This window comes from Pinus tabuliformis, chromosome 8 (assembly GCF_031772625.1).
Source record: "Pinus tabuliformis cultivar Carrire ecotype Pingquan chromosome 8, CPIR1, whole genome shotgun sequence".
NCBI lineage: Eukaryota > Viridiplantae > Streptophyta > Pinopsida > Pinales > Pinaceae > Pinus > Pinus tabuliformis.
The window spans coordinates 59,892,221-59,917,919 of record NC_142294.1 but is presented as its reverse complement, the minus strand read 5'-3'; the positions used below and the strand labels follow the sequence as shown (position 1 = coordinate 59,917,919).

The window sequence follows — 25,699 nt, the reverse complement described above, 5'->3', positions numbered from 1 at the left end:
CCCTTTCTGGGTATTGGAGATCTCATGTGCCCTAACATCTCCACCAAATTTCATGGCTAGAGCACATCCGATGCTACCCCAAATCAACACCCTGTTAAAGATGATTGTTCACATATGACAAGGTGAGAACAAGATGGAAAGTGGGATTGCTTTAAAAAATGAAGATAGACTTGCTTAAAAACCATGCAATTCCACAAAGTTGGGGAAAAAACAGTTGATTTATGCAACACAAAATAAGGGCTTTATTACCCATCATTTTGCATAGGGGTTGTGCAGTTGTACTAGTGAATTTCTTCCCATATGCTTTAGCCTCCCATAGCCTATCTTTAGCGTCGTGGACGTTAAAAATTTCTTTCTTTCTTTCCTGTGATTTTCATCACAAAGAGCTTTGGATAATTGGGGCATTCACTTGGTTCCGTGGATTGTTGATGACATGGATGATGATGTGCTACAAATTTGATGATATATTAGTTGATCATATGATCTTCCAGTCTCCACTCCTTACTAGATGGTTGTACATCAAGATGCATAGTTCCCTTGATGGATTCCCAAGCATTTGGGGGCTAATTGGCCATTGCATTGGCTTCATCATGACATTTGGAATCTTCACAACTTCTAAGGCAGTTCACAACTCTCTAGGCACTGTTCACAATGGCCTAGGCAATTTAGGGCCATTCTTCATGCAACTAGACCTCTTATGCCATGTCATATCATAGATCTTGGAACATTTAATCCCTTCATGCATTTGGAGGTATGTGTCACATGCTTTGATGGGAAATCCACCTTGGAGGATACATTACTTACTCATAGGGGCTTCTATTTGGCACATGTGGACCTTCTTGGACTTTCCTTGACTTTAGGAGGTGGCTAGCATGATTTGAGGAGGAGATTACACACTGGAGACCTCACAAATGACCATTAGAGGTGAATTGGGAAGGTGGGGGTTGTCCCTTCTTTTCAAGAGATGGTTAAGTGTTAGTCACACTCAGCGTGTTGATGCTTTATATCATTGATCCACTTGCCAGATTTGAGGATGTGTCTAATTTGATGTTTTCACATTGTATCATGCTTGTAGATGGGACATCTCACCTTGGAGAAAATATAGGAGGGTCCAAACCCTAGATCTAGGGTTGCATTGCATTATGAGGAAAACCCAGCTTTAGGAGCAGTTGTGTTTTGATATGGTGCCTAGAATTCTGTTGGATCAACACCACTAGAAGTAAAATGGCTATGCGATTTCCAAAATGCGGTCATAATAAAAAATCGAAAAATAGTTGACACAACTATGGCACTTTAAAAATATGTCGCAGAAATATTTTTGCTACAATTTTTACCACTCATTAGAGAAACACCTTACATCTTTGGCTTGAGTGTTTTGCTTATTTGGGGAGTTCATTATTGATCTATATCCATGGTGAAAATTTCCCTAGCTCTTGAGGCCACATGGCTGTTAGAAAATCAAAAAGGCAGAAAGATTTTTTTATACTTGATAATTACTTGTGATGTTCTTGACTTCTTATTAGGTTTCTTTATTTCTTCTTTCGTTTAGTTCATCAAGCAATTACCAAAGCATTAGCACATAAAACAATGGACACCAGATGTAGGCTCATAGCCAAGGCAAAACTCCTCTCTAGGGGAAAACCCAGCCAGTAATTCTTCCTTCAATAGTTTTCCGGAGATATTCCAAGACTCTAGACCTTGAGACAAACTTTCCTCCACACCAAGTCAGCCTTTCTCTACTCTTGCAGAGGATCTTACTTGACCTGGTAGCAGCAGCAGTAGTGGAAACACTTTCTTCGACCGAACGACTTTGACCTTGCCTTGGAGACTTCGATTTTCACTAGAGTACTTTGATCATCTCTTAGAAACTTTGATCTTGGCCCAATACAACTTCTAGAGACAGCAACAACAACTTCGACCTACACTTTGATCTAGTAGCAACAACATATGACAATTGGCTATGACATCAACAAGAGAACTTCGATTTTCCAAACCAGGGCATGAGAGAGAGATAGAAGCACCAAAATTTAGATTTTCCTCTTTTCCTTCTAGACCAAACTTGCACTCCTTTTCCTTCCTTCCTCTATTTCACACTTTTTCCCAACTTCAAGAGATATTAAACTTGCTTGTGAATGAATGCTTCAAATGGTATTCGAACTGCTTCATTTATAGTCCTTTGGTGAGGTTGAATAGCCTTCTTGAGGCCGACTTGATCATCTTAAGGTCGACTTGGTGTGGAGACAACATAACTCATATTTGACTCAATACTTAACCTTTTTATATGATTCAAAAGCCCAAGTAGGGTCTCTTTAAAAGTACAATGACTCTATTGACTCGAAATAAATCCTAGAAGTCCTCAATGGGGACTTTGACCTAAAACATGATGACCCAAGCATGAAACCCATGCTTTAATAAGTCATAATAATAATAAAAAAATATTTTCTTTATTCTTTTTATAAGTACATTACATGATGGCTCAAATACATTTAATGAACTCTGAACCTAGTTATATTTTCCAACACTCCCTCTTAACTAAGGAGGTACTCATTATATAGAAGTACATGGAAGATCTCAACTATATGAACCATAAAGAAATTTGGGCACCGCAATGCCATGGACTAGATTCCTGACTAGGGCAATCTATCCAAGTGGGACTAATATGGACTCAAGCTTTCAACCTCTATAGGTACCATCAGGCTTACTTGCTAACCATCAACCCAAGAATCTGGGTGTGTACCCAAAAACAAAGCTCTACAATCAACAACACCTTTCCAACTTCGGGACCTAGACATCAACACAAAGTGTCTGCCAGATGTCCTCCTAGGCAATGCTTCACTCACAAAGCCTCTCCTTGATCCAGCGCATCAAGGGCAACAAATCTCTCTTGATCAAACTGATCAGTAATCAACATGCTATGAAAATCTTTGAGAGATTTACCTGTATAATCAAAACCCCAATCAATAATATACTTTCACATAATCATAAACACAAACCTTTGGGGTTTTCCTAATGTTGCTTCTCAAGACAGTAGGCTTATCAACCAAAACTTTCCTTTTCAACTTCACATTTAGCAACATATCCTTCAAACTTCATTCTCTAATCAAAACTATACTCGCCCTCTTAACCAGGGAGATTCTATCCAAGCTCCCTCTTAATCTCAGGTAGATCTTTTCTTCTTTTCGGCATCGGAGAAACTTTAGTGGCTTCCATCCAACTTATCAGAGTCACCATCACCATTCATATCATGCTTATCACACTAACCTTTCTTTTGATCATCTTCACCACCTAGAAGATTGTATACATGCACAACTTAGACAACAACTACAACCAAAACTATAGAAGCATGAAGTTAGCCATATCAAAATCTTATAATAACAGAAGCATTTTACAGACATAATCAGCAAGAGACTATACTTCAACACTTCAAATTCTTACCCAGGTCTTGTTACAAACCCTAAATCACATTTACAGCTCGTCAAGTTATCCAACTTACTATATCTAGGGTTTCAATGACATGACATGATCTTTCATATAGAAAACCCTGGAGACAAATTAGATATCTAACAACTTTCAAATTTCATATGTTAGATTTCCTACAAGTATTTCATGCAAACCCTAGATATCATAGACAACCAAGAACCAATAACAACCTCAACATGACTAGCATCCACTAGGGTTAGCTACAAACCCTAGATTTTCTCATTTCATCCTAGAATATCAAACTCAAACAAGGACTTATATTAAACCCTAAGACTTATGACCATTAATAATTAGGTCAACACATATATCTAGGAATTCATCAGCATATCATAAGTGCATCATATGTTAGGTAATATTAATGTGTTTAGACATATACCAACCTAGAACAAGCTAGGGTTTCAACCAAATGAACACATACCTAGGATTCTAAATACATATCAAGGGTTTTGCTTATAGACCCAACCAAACCCTAAAGATCTAGGATTTCATAACATAGCAAAGCAAATTCTACTATATCAAAATTTCAAAGGTCTGGGATTTCAGTCAACATCATTTCAACCCCATTAAGTTAGGTTTTCATGATCATACGGAAATCTCAAACATGACATCATCAACAAAAACTTCAACTAACATTTCCTAATAACCCTAAGTAATTTTAGGGTTTTGAAACATTAACATTATCATACAATTAGGTTAGGGTTTTCCAGAGAACCTAACTAGGGTTCTATAGAGTTAATTAAGAATATGAGGAGGGTAGATTTATAAAGTGATGAATCACCCAAGACAAGAATAATTAAGATTCAATATAGCTAAACATAACGATGTTAGTAATAGATTGTCAAATGAATGAACATTTATTATAAATAAATCAATGTTTTGTAGTTTTGATGCATACCTTTGTTTCTTGACAAACCTTGTCTTGGGAGGTTCTCTTTCATATTCCTTGAGGATATAACAGATGTTTCCCAAATCAAGACAATAGAGGGAGAATGGTGATTAATATTTAAGATAATCAACACTTGAATAAGTATACGAAATCAAATATTGAAAGGAAATGAGATACTTATCTTTGGGAGATGTTGGGGGCTCCCTCCAAAGCTTGAGGGATACCTATAAACTCATAAAAAAAAGAAAATTTCTTTTCCAAAAAGATGTTAAAATCCTATAAATTCTAAACATCAAAAATACAAAATAAAATATCTAATACTAGAAGCAAAGGACTTGGTAGTGTAAGTCCCTAATATCAGATTCTTCAGGTTTTGGATTTCTTTAGGTCTTCTTCTTCAGTAACATTGGCTTGATCTCTTTCTCTCTTCTTGTTTCTTGGATTGTCGGGACAATCACTCCTGTAGTGACCCTTCTTATGACATTGATAGCATTCTACTTTGGACATGTTAACCTTCCTTTTTGGTCCTGTCTTGAAGTAATATAATCAACACTTGAATAAGTATATGAAATCAAAAATTGAAAGGAAATGAGATACTTATCTTTGGAAGATGTTGGGGGCTCCCTCCAAAGCTTGAGGGATACCTATAAACTCATTAAAAAAAAGAAATTTTCTTTTCCAAAAATATGTTAAAAACCTATAAATTCTAAACATAAAAAATACAAAATAAAATATCTAATACTAGAAGCAAAGGACTTAGTAGTGTAAGTCCCTAATATCAGATTCTTCAGGTTTTGGATTTCTTTAGGTCTTCTTCTTCAGTAACATTGGCTTGATCTCTTTCTCTCTTCCTGTTTCTTGGATTGTCGGGACAGTCACTCCTGTAGTGACCCTTCTTATGACATTGATAGCATTTTACTTTGGACATGTTAACCTTCCTTTTTGGTCCTCTCTTGAAGTAATATAATCAACACTTGAATAAGTATATGAAATCAAAAATTGAAAGGAAATGAGATACTTATCTTTGGGAGATGTTGGGGGCTCCTTCCAAAGCTTGAGGGATACCTATAAACTCATTAAAAAAATAGAAAATTTCTTTTCCAAAAATATGTTAAAAACCTATAGATTCTAAACATCAAAAATACAAAATAAAATATCTAATACTAGAAGCAAAGGACTTAGTAGTAAGTCCCTAATATCAGATTCTTCAGGTTTTGGCTTTCTTTAGGTCTTTTGTTTCAGTAACATTGGCTTGATCTCTTTCTTTCTTCTTGTTTCTTGGATTGTCGGGACAGTCACTCTTGTAGTGACCCTTCTTATGACATTGATAGCATTCTACTTTGGACATATTAGCCTTCCTTTTTGGTAATCTCTTGAAGTTTCCTTAACATAGGCATTTGACACTCCTTCAGGGTTGGCAACTAATGAAATTCTTAATTCTTCTTGACTGCAAGCAGTCCATAGTTCTTCAAAAGTGGGAGCTTCCTTCCAACTGTTGAGTCCTGCAGCAAATGCACCCCAAGTAGGTGGCAATCCTAGTATAGCAGTGATCACAAGTTCTTTGTCTGGAACAATTTCATCAATGGCCAAAAGATCATCTCTGATTCCTGTTATATTTACAAAGTAGGAGGCCACTGTGTCTTCTTTAGTCATCTTTGTGGTCCTTAGTTCATTCTTCAAACTTGCTACTTGACCAATGTTCATAATGATGAGTAACTTTGACAAAGCCCCGTACATTTCTTGAGCATGGTCAATGTTGGCTATGAATGGGACAAGATTGTCCTTTGTACCTTCTACCATTAGGTTCATAGCCACTAATTCAAAATCTTTGAACTTTGCTTTATCATGATCACTAGAGTTTTCAGTAGGCTTCTTTACCTTTCCTTTCACCAAGAGTACCTTGTTCTTTTCAAGTCTAGAGTCTATGGAATCATGATTAACATTTCTTTTGTTCTCATCATGAGTTTCCTTTACTACCCTTTCACCATTAGTGACCATTTCTTGTAGCAACTTATTCATATTTATCTTCAATTCTTCCATTTCTGTCTTCAAATCTATCTTCAAATCGTCCATCTTAGCTTCCACGTCATTCATCTTAGCTTCTATGCCTTTCTTTAAACAATCCATCTTAGCTTCTACGCCTTTCTTTAAACCATCCATCTTAGTTTCTACATCTTTCTTTAAACCATCCATCTTAGATTCTGTTCCTTTTTGTGCAAGTGACACTTGTTGCACTTGGTCTCGTAATTTTGATATATCATGTTTCATTTCTTTCTCTTCTTCATGAGTCATGCTAAAGCTTTCAGGTTGCCTACTAGGTGTTTGCATTTTCTTTCCTCGGGGCATCAATTACTGATAATAATTCTTTACTATGCCCTTTGAATTCCTTCAAACTAGTTTTTCAAACAAAGCTTGTGCAAAAATTAAAAAAAAACTACACACCTTTTTTCACTTTGTAGGAGCCTGATATTGAATCTGATGTATCTCTGTAATGTCGGATCATCCATTTCTAAAATTGCGACCTGTAGTATCCCTCTGCGTCCTCTTTCCAATGCCACCAGTCTGATCCAAATTGGATTCTCCAAGAAAGAGTTATGCACAATCTCCCACAGTGACCTGATTATAGACTAGTTCAGTAGAGCGAACTTGTATGACGTGCCACGAGTCACTGTTTTGACTTTTGGCTCTGAAAATATATACAAGAAACTACAGTCCATCCTCTTTCTGTACCTTCTTACGAAATTTCAATCCAATGCTCAGAAATAAAGTTATGACGATTTTCCCCAGGTCACTTGTTTGGAATGTAATTCAGGAGTCTGCAAAAAGACCAACTTCCTTAGATCATATCTTTGCAAATATAGCGCGAAAAGCTCTGAAATTTGGACCCGAGATTCAGCGTGATTTCTTCTCAAATGGGTTTTTTTTAGCTTCTGAAACGTCGCAGAAAAAAGTTATAGCGAAAATGCCACGATGATTTGTTTGGAGCAGCGAAACCCTAGAATCCAAAACTCTGATACCAAATGTTATGAAACCAGTTCAAGAAAAAGATAGAAAAGATAGATCAACGCCTTAGAATTCAGCGTCTTCGAGGGGGCAACCTCCTTTACATTACATAAATGAACAATTTTTCGATGATACAAATGACAAAACCTCCTTTCTATATGTAGGAGTCATAATATAACCTAACCGACCTAACAATAATAATATAAAGCCACAAAAATAACAATAGATTCTATGGAGCATAGTAATAAAAATATGGGGACAATAGAGGCAACAATATTAATAAGGGATACAAATACAATAGTAATGGGGTAATCACTAGTATTATAGGGACCTATCAAACACCTTCATAATCTAAGCTGAATTCGGCCATACCTGTACCCATCTTCCTTACATCAGGTAAGGCTTTGAAATGAAGTTGAACAAATCTCCGATGCCATAATTTGGATTAAAGAGAAGTATCATAAAGTCATTGCTCCCAACAGACTTCTTCCAACTTGATAAAGACCTTCAACCCTGAATCCAAGAGTGAATGCATCTCTTGGGTTCCTTTGCCAAACATGAACTTTCCCATTAATGAATGTCACCAAACCTTTTTCTTCAATCGCAGAAATAGAGACCAAGTTATTTTTCAGATCAGGTACATACAAAACTTCTTGTAAGTTGAGGGTTTGACCTTGATTTAAGTGAAGAATAACAGTCCCAATTCCTTTCATGGGATAAGTGGCATTATCCCCAACTCCAAGTATAATCTCCATATCCGTCTTCTTTTCGATCAAGTTTGAGAGAGCCGCTTTGTACCCAGTGAAGTGCCTTGAGGCACCACTATCAATCAACCAATGATCCAATGTATCCGGAGGAGCAGCGGTGGTGAGGGCAGAAATAAGATAAAATTCTTTTTGCTTTACAACATTAACTTCTTCATACTTGGAGTTTTCCGACTTCTTGGGAGGACAACCATTTCAATTTCGAGCAACAAGAGCATTCCTCTTCCTTTGTTATTGAACTTATTGTTCCTTTGATTGTCATTGTCCTTGAAGTTGTTGTTATTGTTGTCATCATCTCTTGGAGTATACTTCTTGTGAGGACACTCTCTAGCGAAGTGGCCAAACCTGTTACAATTGAAGCATCTTCCTTTTCTTCCTTCTTTGAATCTTAGCTTGAACCCTTGACCTTGATTTCTTGGACTAGCATTGTTCTTCTTTTTAGAATGAGTAGAGAAGGTGGTAAGATTGTTTCCATTTGAGGGCTTGTCACTTTCCATCATCCCTATTTCTTCTTGAGTGCATCTAGACAATAATTCATCAAATCCCGGAATCCTGTCATTGTTGAGGATGGTAGTGTTGAACACATCCCATTGTCTTGTAACGCCTCCAAGTGCAATAAAAGTGAGCTCTCTGACACTAATGACTTCTCCAATGGATAGGAGATCATTCTTGATCTCGGTAATCCTCATGAAGTAGGATTGGATGGATTCTCCTCTATCCATCTTAATGTCTTTCAACTTGTTCTTGAGAAAGAGAACTTGATTTGCATTATTTATTTTGAACATCCCAACCAGCTTGTCATACATCTCCTTGGATGTTTCCAAATCAAAAATATAGGTAACCAAAGGCTTGTGAATAAAATCAACAATAATTTTCTTAACTTTAACCTCACCTTTCTTGTACTTCGTTTGCGCAGCAGCATATGCATTTGAAGGAGACTCCACTATTCTTCCTTTGACAAAGTCCACGGCATCATTTTCTTCCAATGTCAAATCTAGAGACATCTTCCATGCATGATAGTCGGATTTGTCCTTAAGCTTGTCCTCAGATTTGAAGTAAGATGTAGTCGTCATTCAGACTAGATCCAAGGCCTTGTCCAACAACTTCCCTTAGTGATTGTTTTTCCTCACTCTTGCTTGGGCTTTGTCTTCACCCGCGCTCTGATACCATGTTAATTTTAGATAATAATGACATTTTCTATGCTTTAGCACAATTTACTTCAATGTTCCTTATCACCCATTGACAATTTCCAATTATATCTAGTAGCAATCACATTAATTTAAACACATTGGCGGTAAATACAGATAGAACATAAAAACATGTGCAGAAGACAAGCGAAGACAAGAGGACATAAGATGTGGCAGATGCCAAAGAAAAACCCCAATGTGGGGAAACCCTTTGATCAAATCTTTTTATTATTCTTTAATGGTTCAACAGAGAGAGAGTACAAATATCAAATTAACTTGCCCAAAACAATCTTGTCAAATCAACAGTCAACTGTAGCCCTAATCAGAAAGTCAATGGTGGTCAAAGTAGCTTTAAAATGTCCTCCAAGCAGCTCGGTCAACAGCAGATAAATTTGGCCTTCCAAGAGGGTCAAAGTCAGTCCAAAACAGATTGGTCAAACTAGTCAAAGGAGAGAGAAAACACTACTGTAAATTTTGCAGCCAAATCTGAAGTCAGAGCTAAAGTCAAATTGGTCAAACTGTCCCAATCACCTCTATTCTTGTGCCAATAAATGCAACCTCCAAAAATCGAACTTCCCGCATCTGAAACGCAGTAAACACTTGGTCAAACAATCCTAGTCAACGTTGGTCAATGCTGCCCTGTAACCCTGAGATTTTCGACCAACAAAACAGTCTAGAAATTTGTCCTCCTTTCACACGTGCGAAGTAGAGAAGGCTACCTCCACGCTGTGTGAACCAATCAAGAGAGGAGAGAAATAGATATGTGATGAGATGAGTGATGTCCAAATGAGGAGAGAGGTCACTCCTATTTATACACTTCGTTGAGGGTGAGGAGACACATCTGTTGGGCTTCTGAGCCTACAATTGACTAAGGCCAACTTTGTCGATTTATGCATGAGAGAGAATAAATTCAAAATTCCATTTCTGCTTGTCAGAATGAGATGATCTTTATATCAAAATTGGACCTCTCGAAAAGAGGAATCCAATGCAATAGTCATCTCCATCATATGAGTTGTCCTAAGGTGGAATTTGGCCCTAGTTGCCAATTTTAACAGTTTTGCTACCTCTTCTTCAACATACTCTAGAATGTCATGTTCCTCAAGAGTAATATCCAATATAGCCTTCCAAGGGAAGGAGTTTTAAGCATCAACTAGCTTCTTTTCATTCTTAAAGTAAGAGGAAGACATCTTGATCTGCTCAAAAATTTCAGTAGTGTTGATTTGGTGTAGCATTGGATGTGCTCTAACCACGAAAATTGGTGGAGAGACTAAAGCACATGAGATCTCCAAGACGCAAAAATGGTTTGGGCAGAATCTAACCAGTTTGGAAGATATTAAAATAATTAATATTTTTAATGGAATCCCTAAGTCTAAACTTAGGGAAAATAAAATATTAATGTGAATTAATATAAAACTGAGTTAGAATGGTCCAAAAGTCATGGATCAAGCCAGATCTAATCTTAGCCGTTGATTAGGGACTTAATCTCGGCCGTTGATGGACCAACGAGAAAAGTATAAGAAGAGACTTGAGGGTCAATTGGAGAATACACTGAGGGAGACCAGTCAGTTCGATTTCTGGAGCGAGGTTAGCTGAGAAATTCGAACTAGTGGTGTGGAGAGCAGTAGGATGCAGCAAGTATGGAGCAAAGAGTCAGGTCAGCAACAGAAGACCAACGCAGAGGCAGGAGAGGTAGACGCTGAGGCAAAAGGAGACTGCACAGTCACTAGAGGGGTTGTGTGGGTGATGCGGGGAGGCCCAGGGCTGACGCAGACAAGCAAGGGCTGATGCAGAGTGTCTGGGAGCTACGTAGAGGTCAATCGGGTTGACGCTGGGACTGGGAGAAGTGCTAGAGAATTTTTTCTCTCTGTTGGGTAAGCCAGTTTGGCACCCGGTTGTACTTAAGAATTGCTGAATAATAAAATCCTCCCTTGCTGCATCGATTTTCCCACATTGAGTTTTTCCGGGGACTGTTGTCCAAAATCTCTGTGTCGATGTGTTGATTCTTGTGCATGTGTTTGTTTCTATATTATGGTGTGATATCTGCAACATAATTTATTTTAATGTTTATTGAAGGAATTTCATAAATAACTTATTGAAAATAAGTAGGCAAAGTAAATCAAATGTTGCAGTGATATAATTTTCACATGGTATTAGAGCAAGTAATCAGAGACTAGAAGGGAAAATCAGTTATGGGTCAAGACCATGATGCAAAGGCATCCATGTCAGGGGATTCACACAGATTTCCAGAAAATTGCACAAGAGATTTTGATTTCTCCATGTTGGCTTCCAAAATGGAAGAAGAAGTGGCTTGTATGACTAGTTCTGCATCATCAGAAGTATGGTATATAGACAGTGGAGCCTCTTGGCATATGACGGGAATCAGGGAATTTTTGTCAAAGTATCGAGAAGAGAAGATGAACTTTCAGATCACCATGGGGAATAAGGCAAAGTGTACTCTAGTAGGGAAGGGTACCTTAGTTTTTCAAATAGAATCAGGACAACGGTTCTGCGCTACAAATGTACTGCATGTACCAGGATTGGGGATGAACTTACTTTCCATGTCGCAACTTCAAGGCAAGGGCTATGACGTCTACTTCATCAAGGAGAAGGTATACAACAAACACCTGAGGTGGAAAAAGAAATTGCAGATCGCGATCAAAAGTAACAGGTTGTACAGATCACAACTAGAATCACCAATGGCACTAATAAGCAGTCATGGAGACAAGGACTTGAACGAACTATGGCACAGAAGAATGGGACATTTGCAACATGGGGCTCTGAGAATTCTCAGGAGCACTATAACAAGAGTTTCAGATCTTAGTACGGAATGGGATGATGTATGCAGAGGATGTGCTCTAGGAAAGTATGCCAAGGCAGCATTTCCTAAGAGTAAACACAGGGCCAAGAGTGTACTTGGATTGATACACTCAGATATCTACGGACCTATGTCCACCAAAGCTCTTAGTGGTGCCGAGTATTTCCTTACCTTCATTGATGACCACTCAAGGAAAACTTGGATTTATTTTCTGAAAACCAAGGACGAGGTTTTTTGTCAATTCAAAGAGTTCAAGGCTCTAGTGGAGAATCTGACTGGGAAGAAAATAAAAGTTTTGCGCTCAGATAATGGAGGAGAGTATGTCGATAAGGACTTCATTGATTTTTGTGCCAAGGAGGGCATTAGGAGAGAGTGGACAGCTCCGTACAATCCGGAGCAGAAGGGAGTAGCGGAAAGGAAGAACAGGACTATTGTAGAAGCAGCGAGGGCCATGATGTATGATCAGGATATGCCAAAATTCCTATGGGTAGAAGCATGCAACACAACAGTCTATGTTCAGAACAGTACTCCTCATCAGGCGTTGGGCAAGATTACTCCAAAGAAAGTTTTCACAGGGAAAACGCCTGAAGTTAGTCATTTCAGGATATTTGGGAGTTTAGCATATTGCTGCATACCAAAGGAAAAGAGGAAAAAGCTGGATCAAACTACGGAAAAGGGATATCTAGTGGGATATAGCGAGAACGCTAAGGCATACAGAATCTATCTTCTAGGGAGTAGGAAGGTAGTGGTTTGATGAGATGTAAAGTTCATGGAGGACAGGGCTTTCAGAAAATCTCGTGAGATGCCTTCCGAGGAGCAGTGAAACGAAGAGTCGTTGGTTAAATCTCTTCAACCAACAGAAGTAAAGAATTCTTCCTCAAATCAGGAAGATTCACATGATGAGGAGCTAACAGAGGCACCTGCTGGTACAGGAAGAACTACCAGGGATCTTCGTCAAATTCTGTGAGATGCAGAGGACTTCATTAATGCGCCAAGAAACAATAAGAGGGAGTGAAAACGACCAAATAAATATCAGGCATTAGTAGCTCAGGATGGGGAGCCTGCCAGTTTGCAGGATGCAGCTCAACATCAAGTTTGGCTAGATGCAATGGTAGAGGAGTACAACTCCATAATGTTGAACGATGTCTAAGAGGTAGTGCCAAGGCCTCAAGACAGATCAATAGTAGGTTCGATATGGATCTACAAGATCAAATATGCTGCAGACGACAGTGTTAAGAAATACAAGGCCAAGTTTGTGGCTAAGGGGTATGCTCAAAAGGAAGGAATTGCCTATGAGGAGACCTTCGCCTCGATAGCCAGGTATACATCTATTAGGACCATAATATCTCTTGCAACTCAAATGGGGTGGGACACTCATCAGATGGATGTCAAAACAACTTTTCTGAACGGGGTAATAGAAGAAGAGGTATACATTGAACAACCAGAGTGCTTTGAGACACATGAGAAGAAGTCTCATGTATGCAAATTGAAGAAAGCCTTGTATCAGCCGAAACAAGCACCTAGAGCATGGTATGGTCAAATCGATGGCTACTTGCAGAAAATGGGATTTGTCAAGAGTGACACGAATCCGAATCTCTACTATCTGGTTATAGAGAATGAGTCGCTAATCTTAGTATTGTATGTGGATGATCTCTTTATGATAGGATCATCCAGGGTCATTGGGGAGTGCAAGAAGAATCTAGCCACAGAATTCGATATGAAGGATTTGGGACTAATGCATTACTTCCTAGGGTTGGAAGTTTGGCAGTAGAAGGGAGAGATCTTCCTTGAGCAAGGGAGGTATGGTACAAAAATCTTGAAAAGATTCAGGATGGAGGACTATAGACCCATGGCTACTCCAATGATCACCAACTGGAAGAAGATTGATGCATTAGAGGACAAGGATGTTGATCCCACCCTATACAGGCAGCTCATAGGGTCCCTGATGTATCTGGTCAATACCAGGCCAAACTTTTGCTATGCTGTCAACACCCTCAGTCAGTTCATGGCGGAACTGAAAAGGGTGCACTGGGCAGCAGCCAAACACGTTCTCAGGTATTTACAGGAAACAGTCGATTGTGGACTCTTGTACACCAGGGGTAAGGATATAAGATTGAGTGGATTTACTAATGCAGATTGGGCAGGAAGTTCAATGGATCAAAAAAGTACCTCTGGGGACTGTTTCAACATTGGATCAGGTATGACTTCCTGGTGCAGTAGGAAACAAAAGTCCGTGGCTCTGAGCTCATCTGACGTAGAATATATGGTGGAGAGCACAGCTTCGTGTGAGGCCATATGGCTTAGAAAACTACTTGTGAACCTATTCAGAAGGAAAATGGAGGCGACCAGGATCATGTGCAATAATCAGAGTTGCATCAAGCTCTCTGAGAATCTAGTGCTTCATGATCGGTCAAAGCATATTGATATTCGGTGTCACTTTGTCAAAAATTGTGTCCAACGAGGAGCTATACAGTTGAGCTACACTCCTACAGGAGATCAGGTGGCAAACATCCTCACCAAGGCCCTTGGAAGGACAAAGTTTGATTACTTCAGGGAATAGATGGGGAAGATAAAGAACCCGTTTCAGTAGCAAAAATGGGAGTGATAGACGGATGGATGCAGAGGGAGTTGCAATGTGCATGCAGTGTTAGGAGAAAAGGACCAGTAGCAGCACGGATGCAGAGGGAGCTGCTGTATAGATACAACAGTGGCAGTAGCAGAGCCATGGGCGGCAGTACAGGATGCAACAATGCAGAGGATGTTGGGCAGAGAGGCTTAGTATCAGCATAGGGACCAATGCCGGATGATCAAGGTGATACTCAGTGAGGAGTATTACTATAGCAAAGTCCTCGCTAAGAGGGAGTGTTGATTTGGGGTAGCATTGGATGTGATCTAGCCACGAAAATTGGTGGAGAGGCTAAAGCACATGAGATCTCCAAGACCCAGAAATGGTTTGGGCAGAATCTAACCAGTTTGGAAGATATTAAAATAATTAATATTTTTAATGGAGTCCCTAAGTCTAAACTTAGGGAAAATAAAATATTAATGTGAATTAATATAAAACTGAGTTAGAATGGTCCAAAAGTCATGGATCAAACCAGATCTAATCTTAGCCATTGATTAGGGACTTAATCTCGACCGTTGATGGACCAACGAGAAAAGTATAAGAAGAGGCTTGAGAGTCAGTTGGAGAATACACTGAGGGAGACCAGTCAGTTCAATTTCTGGAGCACGGTTAGCTAAGAAATTCGAACTAGTGTTCTAGAGAGCAGGAGGAGGTAGCAAGTACAGAGTAGAGAGTCAAGATCAGCAACAAAAGACTAGTGCAGAGGCAGGAGAGGTAGACGTTGAGGTAGCAGGAGACTGCGCAATGACTAGAGGGCCTGCGTGGGTGACGCAGAGAGGCCCAGGACTGACGCAGAGTGTCTGGGCGCTACGCAGAGGTCAGCCAGGCTGACGTTGGGACTGGGAAAAGTACTGGAGAATTTTTTCTCTCTGTTGGGTAAGCCAGTTTAGCACCCGGTTGTACTAAAGAATTGTTGAATAATAAAATCCTCCCTTGCTGCACCAGTTTTCCCACATTGGGTTTTTCCGGGACTATTGTCCAAAATATCTGTGTCGATGTGTTGATTCTTGTGCATGTGTTTGTTTTTGTATTATGGTGTGATATCTGCAGCAGAATTTACTTTAATGTTTATTGAAGGAATTTCATATATAACTTATTGAAAATAGGTAGGCAAAGTAAATCAGAGGTTGCAGTGATAGACTTTTCACAAGTAGAAAATAGAAAGGGACGGCAAGAGATATTTCAACTATAAATGAGATATTTCAACAGTAAAATGGAAGAGAAATTTCAACAGAAAATGTGCAACAAGTAGAGGGAACAACAAAAGATATTTCAACAAAAAGAGAGTTGCGAATGGAGCATAAAAAAAGATATATTTCAATAGAAAGAGAGTTGGAAATGCAGCGGACAACAAGAGATATCCCAGCAAAAGAGAGTTGGAAATGGAGCAGACAACACGAGATATTCTAGTAGAAAGAGAATTGGAAATGAAGCGGACAACAAGAGATATTCCAGCAAAAAGAGAGATATTCCAGCAAAAAGAGAGCTGGAAATGGAGCTTGTCTACTTGAGCTTGTCTTCACCAAAGCTCTGATACCATGTTGAAATTTTGAAGTTCTATGGTACAACAATTACTTATTCCAAAACTTCTTTCTTCCGCAATATTAATTAAGCAATTGTAGATAGAACATACATCATATAAACCATATGCAAAATAGAAGACAGCCAAGAACACAAGTAGACACAAAGAACTTAGGTCCAATGACCAAGGAAAAACCCACAAGGGGAAAACCTAACCAGATTCTTCTTCTATTAGAAATCAATTGTTCAACAGAGATACATAATACAATGAGAGTAAGAAGAAGTTCACCCAAATCTGAAGATCCCCAACCAGATTCTTCTTCTATTAGAAATCAATTGTTCAACAGAGATACATAATACAATGAGAGTAAGAAGAAGTTCACCCAAATCTGAAGATCTCTAATAGCAGTAGTTGATGCAAACTCCAATTTACTTTGGCTCACCAAGATTTGCTCTTGCTCTTCAAGGCTTTCTCCTTCTCTCTCTCTCTCTCTCTCTCTCAATTCTTCTCTAGTCTCTCAAACTCTCTTTCTCAAACTCGTACTCTCCTTTCACAATGCATAAGAGAGTTATAGAGAGGTTGAGAAGCACAAATATATAAGAAGAGCAAGGAGGTCGAATTCATGAGGGAGCAACTCCCATGCCTTGAGGAGGAGTTACATATGACAAAATAGGACTATAACTTATGCCATAAAGGAGGTACGCTTGCTTTAGTAACTCATGCCATCAAGAGGGAGTACACATGCTTTAGAATTCGAGCCATTAAGGAGAAATGTAACATATGCATTAAAGAGGTGTAAGAGGAATCTTTTTATGATGCGTCATTAAAGTGTGTAAGAGAGTGTAATAGGTGTGTAAGATCATTAAAGAGAGGAAGAGAGAGTAACATATCATTGAATGAGAGAGTTTGATTTGCCGTCAAGGAGAGAGAGATGTGAAGTGGCATGATTGAGTGCCAAGTAGGAGAGGGTGACATAGAATTTCATTTTAATAATAATAATATATATATATATATATATATAGATCTATTGATGATTAAATTAAAAATTAAACAATTGAGATTGATTAAGGATAAGTTGAGAGATTTTCCATAATATGTATATGATTACCAATTGAAACAAGGTGACTTGCTAATTTTGGAAATTCATGGTTGCAAAGATAGACACGACTTTCTACTTTTAGAAAGTCATTCTAGAATAGTCAGAAATGAGATTTTATTCAAGAAATTCATCCCTTCGCTCCCAATTTTCAACACTTCTCGACAGCAGTAACAAGTTCAATCCACTAGTAGAAACAAGTAACATGTTGAGGACCAAATCACCTTATTGACTAGATTGATGAGATCCCATACTTCTTCTCAACAGTAGTAACAAGTAGCATGTTGAAAACCAAATAACTTCAGTGACTAGGTCAATGAGTTCCCACAGTTCTTCTTGACCCCCACTTCACCCCTATTGGACGAGTCAACTAGCATCTAGTTAATCCCATCAAGCCATCCCACAAAACAATGGGAGGTCATAGGACCAGACTCACTTTACGTAGCGTACTACTCCCTACATCTGCCCAAGCAACCGCTCTTCCATTTTGAGAATCTTCCCCGTGACTGTGGGGATGAACCTCATCAATCAAGGCTCCCCCATAGGATTTCATAACCAAACCAAGACCCCATAGTTCTAGGCATTCTAGAAATGACATCATCAAGTAGTCCATTGGTCTATTTATAGTGACTAATGACTCGGATCAAGAGCCATCCTCTTCCTCTCCCTATTCTCATTCTGCTTCTAGGCCCAACATGCCTTGACATCTACATTATATGCTCAAGATGGTTTTTGTTTTGGTTTTAAATCTACATCACTTGTGTTTTAAATGGCTAGCTAGTTAGCTCTTTCTCTAAGTTTAGTATAGTTTAGACTCGCTTTTGCACTCCCACTTCGTATTCACACTAGATTTACTTTTGAGTCTCATTGACCAACTTTGTCGTGACTCATTTGGTATTAATCCTATCTTATCTTCATTGACAAAATGTCTTTACAAGTCAGCTACATTTATGCTCTTGAATGGCAATTATTATGTATTAAAAGAAAGGAAGCTTGACATGATAAGTTACTTCAACACGAATAGCGACTTGTCCAACAAGGTTGACTTTAGATGGGAAACTTTTAAAAAGTATTTTTTACATGAATAATGTTATGATCTAAAAAGGAAGTAAAACAATGTAATAAGAAAACAACATCCGAAAATTTGAAGCTATTTGAATTCATGCAATGTTTTACAATTGCAAAAAACATAATTACCTATCAATAGTACGACCTGTAAAAATTACAGGCAAATATTGGTAATACTTGCCAACACCAAGGCGCTCACCCATCTGTTGCATTTCATGTTGATCCAAAAGAATCAGAGCTTTCCATAATTGGCAAAAGTCCACTCTGAATCTTTCATCCAACTCCCTATAGATACCATGATCTAAAAGAACTGTGTATCACAAGTGACAAATGGAACTCACTTACGAAATTCACCATGTAATTTTAATGTTAAAACTTAAAAGCAAGGTGTCATCTTAGAAGAAAATATTCCCACAAAGTTAAAACCAAATATAGGTGTATAACACATTTGGCATCAACTTGTGGAATTAATTAGAAAAGATTAACATACAACATACCTAGGTCAAAGCTATGATTTTTACTGGAACGTGGAAAAACTAATATGTTGCCAGGGTGTGGATCTCCATGCACATGACCATGGACAAATATCATTTCTGCAAACACCTCCACCAAGGTTTGAGCAACCTGCAATTTGATACAGGCCAAAAAAATGTAGTTAGTCTTTATTCAATTTATTATTATTAACAACAACGCTAGACATTTTTAAGTTCCTTCACTTACAAATGACAAACTAATGGATGCCTTCTTGGTACTCCTACTCTAAGGTCAACCAATAGGCTTACAGAAGCTTCTAGAAGACAGCATTCCTTTAGTGAAAACTTGGAGAAACATCAATCTTTTTTCATTTCCTTAGCTGGAAAAGTTAGAACGTTGAAATTTGAACTAGTGTCCATTTTTCTCCACATACACATAGATGATATTCATAGTTTTCCACAGTACATAGATACAACAGAGGACCAAGTGGTATTATGAAAAAAAGTTCATTAATGCAATATAAGAAATAGCAAAAAGGGAAATACAACCGGTCCCAAGCCAATGGTCATGCTCAATAAACATCTTCTTGGATCTCTGCATCTATGTATGTGGGAAACTATCAAGATCAGCTATGGGAATGTGGAGACAGGATACTGATAGTCATGTTCAGTCAACATCTTATTGTCATGAACATAACATATATAATAAATATCAAAATAATAGTAGCAGTAACAACAACAACAACAATAATAAAACTAAAAGACATGACTTGACGGACATGACCATTGACCAGTGTGACTAGTCAATGTGTATACAATCACATGGCATTGTATCAATCTATATCTCATATCTCATTCATTATTTATCAATTGCTATCTTATACTTATTCATTATTTTCGAGAATGGTTATGTCCCCTAGTTAAGTTATGTCTTTTATTATTATTATTAATGCTATTTACATATTTTATCTTTATTACATTGTCTCTTCAAACGTGTGCTGTCCTCAAAGCGTTTTATGGAAAATGCTACATCTTCAATTTGGCCCACAATGCCTTATCATAATTCTCCATTCTTAAAGTTGAAGGCATGAGATAATATGATCTTCATAGCATTGAGTAGAATTATCAAATTGTGCAAGGGTCAAACCACCCTAATTTGATCCTCTATGGAACTCCGCATCTATAGGATCCTTGGATATGAACCTTTTGTATTGTGATACTCAAGATGACTTCTATTTTGAGACCCAAATGTACCAGAATTAATATTCTTCGGAATGCAGTTGGAATATTGTATTTGTTCCAAGTAAGTTGATACACAAATTGATTCATGTATAGGCTCTTGTGCTTAGGATATTGATAAGTGTTCTTGTAACAAGATCTTTTGTTATCATGCTTGCAGTGTTTTCTTGATTTGCTTTTTGTATTGTCTTCTTCATACACTTGTGCCATTCTGTTGATCCTTCTATTTATTAGTAAAGATACTTGGATTTGATAGGTTTTCTATATCTATTGTTTGTACTTCATAATCCAAAGATATCACTACTTAAACTGGTTTTGCATCTTTCTGATGATGATGATTGTTGGATCTGTATTGGTTGCTTTCTCCAATGTTTGGACTTTTACACCTAATGAATCTTCTAATTCAATTGGATCGATCATTGTTTCTTTATCAATCAATGTTTCCTTACTGTTAAGTTGCTCTCGCTTTTACTTTGGTGACTTCTTATCATTTTTTAACTTCTTAATTTGTGTAAATAAGTTTTGATTATGATTCTGTAGGCAAGAAGGGGTGGCAGGAGCAGGGCTATGGTGATCTTTCACCCTGAGAATCAAGAAGAATTCCAATATGCTTGGGGTCTTAGTAATGCCTCTATCAATGTGGCAAAGGCCTATGCTCTCTACCAAGGACTAAAACAAAGTCTAAACCTTAGAATCCAAGAGGTGACTGTCATTGGAGACTCCGAAAACATATTTTATCATCTGTTCTCAGGGACCTTCCCTCCAAACTTAAAATTGAAACAAAATTTTAAACGAATTTTTAGTTGTATCGAGCTATCCCAAAGAAACAATGTTTCCATGTTCTAAGAAGCAATAACATTAAGGTTGACTCAGTGGCAAACTTTGGGTCAAGCTTAACAAGGGTGAAATAAGGTGGTAGGGGAGGAGGGACTTTGATCCACTACCTTAATCTTTAAGCAAGATAGTATAAATTGATTTATATGTTATGAATAAGATATATACAAATAATATAAATAATAATAATAATGAATATTATTAACTAGTAGTGAATGGGCATGTGTCTAAAGCAATGTTGCACGAAGCGGGAGCGAAGCAGAAGCGTTTTTTGGAAGCGGGGACGCCGAAGCGTCATTTTCCAAAAATCTAGGAAGCGAAGCGTCCGCGGAAGCGTCTGCTATATATATATATATATATTTTATATTTTTTGCATTTATACTCAAAACAAACATCCCAAATACCAAATTAATTGTAGAAGACATGAAAACATGCATATTTTTGCATAAATCAAGATAGATATGGCATCCATGATTCCATTGTAGTTACTAGTATGTACAACAATCATCTATATTCTAGCTATTACAAACATACATCAAATTTTTAAGCATATTATAAAACATAAAACATTTAAGCATATTATAAAACATAAAACATAGAGCATATTATGATTTATCTAGCAAGTGAGCAACTGTCAACATTTGTCATGTCCAAAATTCAAATAATAATGTTTACAAAATATGTCACTTGGTCACTGCCAAGCCAAAAAGGTTCAAAATTCAAATTCACAAGTCTACAAGTCTAATGAGTAATCTATGACAAAAAGTAGTAGATTGTGAATATATCTACTAATCTCTCCTCCTTCCACCACGAATAGAACGTGGTGGCGGGCCTCCACGTGGTGGCAATGAAGAAGATGGTGCCTGTGGAAGTCGTGGCACTGAAACTGATGAAGAAGAACCCCCTGCTGTTGGTGTTGAACCATGGAACCTAGGAACCAAGGGACCAGATGGGGGTGGGGGTGGTGCCATATCAACACGGTCATCATCATCCTAGAATCGCTCAAAAAATTCATGCAAAAAAAAAAACACTAGTTAACAAAAAAATTAAAAACATGAATTAGAGAAATGCTTTATAAGGGAAAATTGGAAAATTCATATCACAATGGACATACCTGGATAAGAGCATCCTCTAATTGCTCTAGTCGCAACACTCCATCCTCCAAATTGGGCTCCTCTGGATTCTTGTCCCAAATCAACAAGTCTTTATTAGACTTTGCATCTTCACAGTAATGGGACAACAATCGCAAGTTGTAATGAACATAAACCAAGCTCTCTGCCCGGTCTAAATTCAACCTGTTCCTTTTAACACTGTGGATGAAAGAATAAGCGCTCCAACACCTCTCTGCAAAAGAAGTGTTTACCACCTGTGATAGCACCCGCGATGCCAAACTCTGTAGAAGTGGAGTACCCCCCTCCATGCATGTTCCACCACTCAAGAGCAGAAAAAGTCTCTCGATCTTTAATTGCATGCATGCTCCCAAATGGACCAGTGTTGAGCGTATAGTTGCTCGCCTGTCTCCGTACCAATGCAGCCTCCTCCTCATCAGGGATTAATTTACTCAATGCAGCCATATATTTTTTGTGAACCTCTTGATCTTGGTGTGGTTTTCTCCTACTTCCCCCCCCAGGTGCTGGTGTTGAAAGCCATGATGGATGATAGTATTTAGGTGTCAAAACATATGCTAATGCATGCAATGGAACATTTAGCATTTCCCATCGGTTTTCCACCTCTACACGAATATAATTGTACAAGGTGATATCTCTAGGCTCAACAATGTCTTTAATCTGCCCCAACATGCTATCCATTTGCTCATACACCTCCCCAATTACTGGTCGATCTGAATCTGCAAACTTGATCATGTAATAAATTGGTTTGGTGAATTGCAAAACATATTTAACCTGTCCCCAAAAGTAACTGTCAAGAACAGTGTCCTTGACTGCATTAGCACCATCTATGTCAGTGTTAATTTCATCCCATGTTTCAGCACACACCAGATTAGTTAAAGCTTGTCTCACCTTCACTAGCCGCCTAAAGGTGAGGTAATAACTAGCAAATCTTGTCTTTGCAATTTTAAGCAATTGCAACTTGGAGTAAGTGCCATAGAAGTAGTTTACCCTTGTATGCCCTGTGATGAATTTAATGAGCTGCTTCCCTCTCCTGTAAACCTCAGCAATCCACCCACATTCTTTGTGTTTCACAATATCATGCATCAAAAGGTTCAATGTGTGAACCAGGCACCCAGACCAAAAGATGTGTGGATGAGTACGCTCAATAATTTTTCCTGCTGCCTTACAATTTGCTGCATTATCTGTGATCACTTGAACCACATTATTCGGACCAACATCTTTGATTGATTTCAATAGGAGATCTGCAATGTTTTGTGCAGATGCAGTGATGGAGGAGGAGTCATGACATGCAATAAATACTGCACCACTAGAAGAAACACCAAGAACATTTATCAAATGTTGGTTTCTAATATTTGTCCACCCATCTGATACAATGGATACCCCAGAATCTACCCACTCATTTGTAAAACGTGTCAAAGCTCTTTGAACCTTAGCTTTTTCTCTTTCTAATAACATTGTTCTAGCTTTCTCATAGTTGGGGGCCTTGTATCCTTTTGGGGCTTCATTGATGGCCTTTACCATTTCATGCCAATAGGGAGAGCGAAGCACATTGAATGGTACACCGCAAGCACAAAGAAAACAGACTATCTTTCCATCCACATCATCCCTCCCAGCAACATTAAGGAAATCCCCTATTGTTCTTCTACCTCCAGAGCTTGCAGAAGTACCATGAGGAGATGAGCAACTACCAAATTTAGAGGTTGCACTTGATTCAGAATGAGTTTTTTGTTTCTTGTTTTTTTGTTGTGCAGCCATCTCTATTTGGATGTATTTTCTTTTTTCTTCAGTTGAAATGTTTGGGCAAATTTGTACCCCCACAGAACCCTTTTTTTCATCACTGTCCAGCACCCCACAAAGATGCCTCCTCAGACGGGTATATGAACCACAATATGGTTTTCCTCCATGACAACCATGAGGGCACACAAATTTGTAAGATCCACCACCCTTTCCCCCATCAAGTTTGGTCACATAGTTCCACAAGGGTGTTGATGTAGCTTTCCCATCTTGTGTTTCAGTGTCCCCTTCAAGTTCATCCCCTTCCTCTTCAAACCCTTCCTCCTCATCATACATTGGGTCACTCCTATTAGGACCATCACCAATGTCCTCTTCTGTTTCTTCCCTTCTATTCCTCACCTTTGCCATCATTAAAACCAAGAGTGGAATGATACATAGAAGCCAAAAGAACACCATCTTGGAATATGGATATAGGTGGTGGACAACGGCAACCTGTAAATAAAGGAGCAAGTAGAAACAATGGGAAAGAGTAGGAGAGGGAGGAGAAAAATACAAAAAAATTGTCAAAAAAACAAGGGAGTTTGGGGTTTGAACTTACCTCTTTAGCTCTTGTAGATGAAGTCCTCCAAGCTCCTCCTCCTTCTCCTAGCTCCTCCTTCTTCACTCCTCCAAGCTCTCCTCTCTTCTCCTCTACTTTCCTCTCTTCTCTTCTCCTCTCCTCTCTTCTCTTCTCCAACTCTCATAAACTCAAAGTGAGAAAATGAGGAATGAATGGGGGCTTTATTCTTTTCATTCCTCACCTTAACCTCACTCTAACCTCACCCTAACCCACCCCCTTAATGTTGAGTGAACATCACTTAAAAAAAAAATTAAAAAAAGACTGTTTTTTTTCCCTTGGGCGCGCCCCTTTCCGCCGAAGCGTACAGAAGCGTGCGCGAAGCGGCCGCTTCCTGCTCCGAATCGCCGCGCTTCGGAGGCCCGAAGCGCCGTACGAAGCGCGCTTCGGAGCCATGGAAGCGGCGCTTCCGGCCGGCGCTTCGGAAATTCCAGGAAGCGTTTTAAAATGCTGAAGCGCCGCTTCCATGGATCCGAAGCGCGCTTCGTACGGCGTGTTGTCGCGCGGATTGACACGACAACGCTCAGACCGGGGGCTGTCACTCTGATCCCCGATCCCTCCGTTTAAGCCTGTCTCCCGCGGCTAAGGGGGGTAGTCCCTGTGAGATGATGAGGCCAACTGTCGACCAGTTGGTTGGGAGACACGAGACACGATTAAGATAAGCACTAAAAAAATTTAATTAATTGAGCAGACCAGTGCCTTAAGAGATTGCGGATAAGACGATTACTTGTTAAATGATATAAAAACATGGACCATGAACAGCGATCATCTATCATCAGCTAGAATCAGCTAAATCACAATGCTCTTAGAATGACAAAAATGATATCCAGCAATTGAAAATTTAAAAAGATGAATGCTTTAAACCACCACGAATCATAAACCATTAACCAGATATCAACTTCGCATCTCGACTTGAAAATTCAGATCTCAGCGTGAAAGATAATAATTCCCGAAAAATAACTGGATCTGACAAAGAAAAAATTTTACAAAATTTTTCGAAATTTATTTATATATATATTTTTTTTTTTTTAAAACAAAATTTTAAAAAATGAAATCTAAAAATTAGTCTAAAACTAAACTATTTTAAAAAAATAAACTAAATCTAAATAAATCTTTTTATTTTTTACTTTTCATAAAAACAAAAACTAAATTAAAAGCCAAATAAGATAAAACCTAAACTAAAAAAAATTAAATTAAAATCTAAGTTACATCTACGTTAATTCAAA

At 38.4% G+C, this 25,699-nt stretch overlaps 1 pseudogene across 1 annotated transcript in view; it reads right to left on the bottom strand.

Moving 5' to 3' along the window:
- LOC149234135 (uncharacterized) overlaps positions 1-25,699 on the bottom strand; it is a 350,486-nt pseudogene that overhangs the window by 9,074 nt on the left and 315,713 nt on the right. The window contains exons 11-12 of the transcript XR_016246072.1: positions 18,945-19,071; positions 18,577-18,757 (exon numbers count right to left, since the gene is read on the bottom strand). The product of XR_016246072.1 is annotated as an uncharacterized LOC149234135 (transcript). The remainder of the gene's footprint in view (positions 1-18,576; positions 18,758-18,944; positions 19,072-25,699) is intronic.